The sequence below is a fragment of the Pinus tabuliformis genome, chromosome Q, assembly GCF_031772625.1.
Source record: "Pinus tabuliformis cultivar Carrire ecotype Pingquan chromosome Q, CPIR1, whole genome shotgun sequence".
Lineage (NCBI taxonomy): Eukaryota > Viridiplantae > Streptophyta > Pinopsida > Pinales > Pinaceae > Pinus > Pinus tabuliformis.
In genome coordinates, this window is record NC_142296.1 from 49012488 (window position 1) to 49020509 (window position 8022).

The following is an 8022-nucleotide window of genomic DNA, read 5'->3' on the forward strand; positions in this document are numbered from 1 at the left end:
AGATTGAGAATGACCAAGTATCATTATGAATATCTCCCTAGTTAAGAGTGAATGTTGAAGAAAGAGTAACTAGGTTCGGTCTTCATGACATTGTAATTATGACTTTTGTAAACAAGAAAATGAATTTATTATTCCTTGCTTCCTGGGTTTCATGAGCAAGAGGTTTATTTATTAGTAGCTCCCATAAAGAGCCTTATGATTTATTAATATGTTAAAAGAAGCTCTTCTTGAGCATGAGAAAAATATATATGAGTATATAGAAATGCCAAAGAAACCCTCCAAAACGACAAGCACAATCCTCTTCACATCATCCTGCAAATGAATTAGAGAACATAAACATTGGCTTAAATAAGGTGACACATCTCTTCATAAACTCAAGTCGGCTTATATACAAGACATACAACTATATGTATGCAGCTAGGGTTACCACAGACATAATAGAACTCATATTTTTATGATATTTTCAGATGTCTGTCATGGATAACTTTCAGATGGGTACAAAAGTCTGCAATCCGCACTGTAGGAGGAAACAACTTCAGAGGTTTGTGAAAATTTGTAGGCACAATTACAATCTCGATGTAGACATAGTCACTAACACTGTCTCGGCATAATTACAGTCTTGGGATACTCTCTAAGCACAGTTACAGTCTCGACATACTAATGATGAAGAATATCTAGGTGGTGTCTTTGTAATAGTCTCGACATAGTTATGATGGGATGGATTTTGGTGATCCAACAGTGACATAATTTGTCTTAGCTTGCATTTTGAATGCATTCATGATCTCAGAATAGAAGCAGTCATGATCTCAGTCATGATCGTGATAAAGATGTAGTTTCAAGATCTTGATCTTGATCTCGGTGCAACTGTTGTAGATATATAGACATATCTAAGTATAAATATCTCACTGTTTTGATGAAGATCTCAGTTAGAAAGAAACTGTGATATCAGTGAAGGAGCAACATAGATCTCAGTAAAGGAGAAGTAATAATCTCAGTGAAGATGCAACAATGATGAAGCTGGAATGACCTTTGTGGTGCATTAGTAATGACCTATGTGTAGCTACAGTGATGATGATAAACTCAACAGTGACAAAGAAGAGGATTGGTGTCTTGGTCTTGGAGTGGATTAATTAGGTCAAGGGTCATGATCTTGGTATTCGTCAAATGGAATCTCTATAAGAATAATTTTGAGCAGATTTTCCTCTCCAAGAGGGAGAGTTTTTGGCTCAGGCAGAAATCCAACATCGTGTGTTCTTGTCTCTTTTGTTTTTGATAGCTATTTGATGAACTAAGAAAGACACACTTTAATAATAAGGAAATATTGTACTAATAAGAAAAGTCAAAAGAAGCTCACAAATAGTTATCATGGCTAGAAGAATCCCATTAATCTTAATTGCCCTAGATTCTTCAACACCACAAACCCCACTAATCCGTCTTCTGGTCAAGGCAACAACATTCACTCCGTCTCCCCTACTTTTATTTGTGAAGGTGGTGAATCTTCCCATCCTAAGCCTAAATGTGAAATCTCGTATGATCAGCTTCGGGTCAACCTCCCCATCAGTCGTCAGTTTGCAAATTTTTTTGGATTGATTCTAAGAGTAATCAGTCTTCCATACTCTTAAAAGAAGAATAAAACCACACCCACATGCATAGTAGTATTTTTTGTTGAATAAGTGGTCCTCGCCACTCTTGAAGAATTAGAAAATGTTGCGGAAAGGGAAGAAGAGCCTCCACTCTTTCAAGGAGATAACAGAGGCAACCCCTTACTCTCGGGTTCAACTTTTGGTGGGACAGGCGGAGAGGAAGAAGAAGAATAAGGGGAAACATCAGATTCAAAAAAGGAAGAGGAAGACATGGCATAACCAAATATGGACTAGATGACTCAATGTTCGCTGGTACTTCTGGGTATCTTGCACAAGATGCCGAGGCACGTGGAAAGTCTCTTGACGAAGTATGACCCTGACAAGATAGTGAAGGTTGAAGATCACTTAGACAACTTATACCTACATATGCAAACACTTGAGATACATTACGATTAAGTTGCATGCATAATTTTAACATGTACCTTGGATGGTAGAGCAGCTGTATGGTACCACAACCTTCCTCCAAACTCCATCTAGAATTGGAGGGGATTCAAAAAGATATTTCTTGAAAAATTTGCTGAAGACAAGACCCCTTCCATGTTATTAAAGGAGTTGGGTAATCTAAAGATGGAGAAAAAGGAAAAAGTTAAATATTTCAATCAGAGGTTCAATCACATCTTGAAAAAATTTTCTGACAACACAAAACCTCATGACTCCATCACCATAGATTACTACACTTCTGCCTTGCCAACCAATATTGTGCAGTTTGTAAAGAGAAATGTGAGCCAAACATTGATAGAAAACTACGAAGATGCAATCACTATTGAGAAGGACTTGTGCGTTATTGGAGTCATCACAAATGATGAATCAACAAAGGACTCCAAGGACATGGGTAACATGCCTCAAGCCTCCGTGAGCAAGGCGAAGGAGAAAGCGCTAAATGATCTTGAAATCCTGACTTGTCGCGTGAAGTCCCTGAAAAATGAAATGGATGAAATCAAACAAAGGACAAGCGAGGATATCGTGAGAAACAAGCCCCCCAATTTCATTCTTAGAATGAATTCATCTTCCGATAGTAGCATCAATCAACCGGCAAAATCTGCGCAAAGTTCCAAAGTTGTCCTGAATATCGAAAAAATTGGCATGGATTCGTATTGCACGTTTCATAATAAGAATCATTCAGAGAAGATGTGCCCACAATGGAACCAACTCATGAGAAAAATGGTTTTATAGTTTGTTGAACCAGTCATGGTTGAGGAGTAGGCTGAGCCTGATGAAGAGAAGGAAGAAGTTGTTGTAGTTGATGAAGCTCCAAGCATTGGGCATGCAGTAAACATGTAAACATGTAAAAAGAGTATTGCCGATAAGCAGCGTCCGAGTGATGGTCCAGCCTAGAAACAGAGAAACATATACAAATTAAGAAGCCAAGGGCTGACCATTGTGATTGAGGTGCCAAAGCAAAATTTCAAAGAAAATTTGTTAGGAAAACTCAATTCACCAGCGACTCAGCGTAGAAAACTCAGAACAAGTCCAAGAAAGCAGTCTTAATGAAAAATGTTTCTGACAACAGTAAAGATAGAACCATCTCTTCGGAAACCAGAAACCAATTTCCATCCCCATACACCTTGGTCTGTCCATCTGCCATGGATTACAACATTGTAGATGATAATAATGAAGAAGGTTCATGTAAATATTTCTGCGTTCGAATTTACAAAGATCATAAGGTAGCAGACATCCTTCTGTGGGAACTTGGGCAAAGCTCTTCAGGTGATGCCACCTCTTCAGACAAGGAATCTAGTAAGTCTCCTGACACTCTCTCATGTGTACTTAATGCACCCACGATGGAGGCAAACACACTCTGACCATAATTATTTCTAACATTTGAAATCTTCAACTTCAATGTACACAATTTCTTTGTTGACATGGGCGCATCGGTGAATGTCATGCCACTACCTGTGGCAAAGAAGATCAATGCTAAATGGGAAAAGACATATGCAAAAATCATTCAGGTGGATAGAACTCATGTCCAAGCAATTGGTGAACTCGAGGATTTCATCCTTCGACTATCATTTGACAGACGCGTTCACCAATGTATTAACATAGTAATTGTGGACATTCTGGAAGCATACAGAGTGTTATTGAGCAAAGACTGGTCAAGCAAGCTTCAAGGATACTTTTCCACAAACTTGTCACATTTATGGCTTCTGTACAGGGGTAAGAACAATCAGATCTAGGTATATTTAGAGAGATACATCAAGCACACTGTGAATCCCTTGAATGGACATAATGAGCCAATGACATTCGCAGAACTACTATTTGGAAATTATTTTCTGGAAACATAGTTGGGGTGCCATCTTACAGAGCCATCCCTAGTTACACCAGACACACAGTTGGATATCCTTCCATGTCCAATTGGTGATAATGAACTTTATATAGTTAGTAGGAGTAGTAGTAGAACTAATGTAGTTAGTAGTCCATGTACATATGGTATGTGGACTATGTACTTTGATGGATCCAAGACATGTGAGGGCTCTGCAGTTGGTTGTGTTTTAATAGACCCGTTGTAGAGAAAACATTTTATCTCTAGTCTCTTGGAATTCAAGTGCACGAATAGAACTGCAGAATACGAAGCACTGTTCTTGAGCTTACAGAAGGCCATCGACCTCAACGTTGCTAATGTAAAAGTGGTAGGTGACTCCAAAATCGTGGTGCGTCAGGTATGTAACACTATACATTGTGTGTCACCTCATGTAAAAAGTTATCAACAAAAGGTATGGCGACTCATCTCTCACTTCCAATATTTTAATATTATTTCAGTTCCTAGAATGCGTAATACAACAACGAATTCCTTGGAAAACACTGCTGCTAGGATGTCACTGTTACGAGATGACTTTTCTATCGAAATTTTGTATAAAAATTCTATCCCGGCTAATATCACTAACTTACGTGTTTTTTATGATGACCAATAGATACTATACTTTATGGTGAACAATGTGATGGGCCTCTAAATTAGACATAAATTAAGGCCATGCCTCTAAATTAAAACATAAGTTAAGGCCTATGACCGTCCTTCAACACATTAAACCTCTCTTTTTGCATTAGATAATTTACTTTTAACTTTAATATATTCATTAGGAAGGTTTATGAATAATTGGATATTTGTGCCTAATATTATTTATTTTTGTGGAATATTATGAGAATATTGGGTAGATTATGAAGATTTGGAGAAGGAGATAATTTAGGGACCCTTTCCCTACTACAAGAGGATCAATAATAAATAATAAATCAACAAGATATTATGGAATTATGGCATAGATTGTGGAACTCCAATGATTGAGAAAATCTAGGAATGTGTTCCACTAATTAAGGGACTAGATCCACTGATCAAGGGATTTTGGTGGGGGAAGCTTCCTCCATTCCGGGGAATGATTCCTTATCATTTTTTATAAGTACCAAGTCAGATTTTCCTCTAGGGAATGATTGAGAAAATCTAGGAATGTGTTCCCTGCCATTTAATGCAAATTCCTAGTATTGAGGACCAGATCTACTAATCAAGGGATTTTGGTGGGGAAAGCTTCCTCCATTCGTGGGGAATGATTCTTAATCGTTTTTTATAAGTACCAAGTCGAATTTGCCTCTGGGGGGAGATTTTCATTAGTGTTATTGTGGAGGGAGCTTGTATTTTTGCAGCTCCATTGTATTTTCTTGCAAGGATGTAATCGTATTAATGGAATAATGAAGATTGGTGTCATGTTCAGCTTCTAAATCTTGTTCTCCTCCATAGGTATATGATTTTATTTTGTCTTGGCCATCCCAGGAACCTCAGAGCCCTTTTGTATCATTTTCTTTCCTTCTTTTCACTGCTTATTCACATGCATCTCTAGTTTTTATTTCTTTCTATTTCTGCATTTAGTATTAATGATTTCTTGTTGTAGGATTGAGTTAAATGGTTGATGTAAGTTATTTTGCAGGATCAAAAGCATTATTTCATCCTTGTAAAAGCTTTGGAAGTTCATAATAATCATTGAGTTGCTTGGATTAGTCTTCTTATTCCCAAATCTAGATTGTTGGACCTCCTTTTTAGCAAAGAACAGTAAATTTATGCTATTTTTTAGAGCATGCTAACAAGCTTCAATCAAGTTGGTTCCACTTACATTAGATCAAAAAAACATTCTAGTTCATAACAAAATTTCCCCATTGCATTTTCACTTGATTTGGTTTGGCACTTTTTAGATTTACTAGCTCACTAGTTCTCGAATTTCTAGATTTTCGACTAGTAATGTTATTTTAATTTTTTTACATGGGTTAACAGAGTTATTTTTGAGTGATTCCACTTGGAATATGGACCTAAGACATCCTAGTTAATAAAAAAAATTGTCCCATCCAATTTGGATTTTATTTTCTTGGTCATTAAACCCTCACCAATTTCATCATTTCACAAGGAAACTTCTCCAAGCTTTTTGAGCAAATCCATCCATCTCCCAACTTTGGTTTTGAGTTTTGAAGTGGTCCTAGGCACTCCCTTGAATCATTCCATCCACCAACCACCTTCCCTAAGCTTTCCATCACCTTCAACATCCATCATTTTTCTCTCGGCTGTATCCTGTAGGTTTTCAGGGGATCCTGTAGGTTTTTAGTACATCTTGTAGGAAATCACTATAGCATCTTGTAGGAAAGCCTGTTTTGAGGCCGAATTGAGGAAAAATCCTCTAGGAAGCTAGAAAAGGGTCCCTACTTGTCTCCCAAGCCTTCCAACCATCCACCATCATCTCCAATCCACCTGTCACATCACCAAAAGAGATTAGCTTTCACACTCTCACATGAAAAAAGACAAAAATAAAAACAAATTTATTTTATTCATTTACATGCACAACAGTAGAAGGTTTGATGGTTTTAATTTGCATGCTTAGGATAGTAGGATTGCATACATGTTAACTTAGCATTCTTTTGAAGCAAATCCTCTTAGCAGTTAGTTAGAAAATGGTGTGTTTTTGCATTTGATTTAATTCTCCTTCCTTGAACTTTCTTTCTTTCAATAAGCTAAGGTTCCATTTCAACCATTTCATTTTATGCAATCAGTTTAGAATTTGGAGTCAGTACATGCACTCCATTACATCATGACAAAAAAGGAAGGACAAATTGTATGCCACACATATAGTGTCGATACCTCTTAAGTTTGTACGAACCCCGGGTTGATAATTAAAGTCGGTAGCCTTGGGAGTTGCAACATTCTTCTTGCAATGTCGAGGCTCATCACGCTGACGTATTCAAGGATGTAGCGATCGACGAGGACAGGCACGAAAAGGCACTACAGGATGCATCCAATGCAAGTAAAGGAAACATCATCCCTAAGGGTTTGGTTTCATTAGATATGTTGTATGATCTACAGAACCGCTTCTGGGGGTTCATTAATGTCAAGACCCATAGTTCCACTCTGTCACATGCGAAAATCAACTTGGGAATTGAGAAAGATCCGAAGTATGTTAATCTTGGTACTTGTTGCACACCACAAGAGCAAAAATCCTTCATCTACTTGTTCAAGAAATACCATGATGTCTTCGCGTGGACATACGATGAACTCAATACATATGACACACGAATTATACAACATGTAATAATGATCAAGGAAGGGGCCAAGCCATTTCAACAGAAGTTGAGGAAAGTTCATCCAACGCTTGAGCCCCTCATACAAAAGGAGTTGAGAAAACTAATGGATGCTTGAATCATCTACAAGGTGTGATATTCAACGTGGGTATAAACTTGGTTCTCATGAGAAAGAAGTTTGGGGAGATATTCCTATGTGTAGATTCTCGTAATCTTAACCACGCCTCAGACAAAGATAATTATCCTGTGCCATCCATGGAGCATATACTGCAAACAATATCGGGGGCTAAAATGTTTTCTTTTCTCGATGGCTTCTCAAGTTACAACCAGGTTATGGTAGTAGAGCCTCACAGATTGAAAACTACTTTCTGGATGAAGTGGGGCATGCTTGCATTTCGACGAATGTGGTTTGGACTAGACAATGTTGGTGCAACATTCCAATGTGCGACAGAAATTTCCTTTCATGGGCTTATTGGACAGATCTTAGTGGTCTACCTTGATGATGTGATAGTATTTTCCAAAAAGAGGTTAGACCACCTGCGCCATCTGAAGAATATTTTTGAGCGATGTCGTAATTATGGTATATCCTTGAATCCTAAGAAGAGTGTCTTTGTAGTGCCTGAAGGTAACATCTCGGGAGACATCATTGCTAAAAGTGGGATGAAGGTAGACCTGGACAGGGTCAGGACCATCACACAGATTCCCCACCTAGTGAAAAAGAAAGCCATGCAGTCTTTCTTAGGGAAGATCAACTTCCTCCATAAGTTCATCTTTGACTATGTTCAGATTGTTAAACCAATACAAGAGATGATCAATAAGGACGCAATCTATAAAT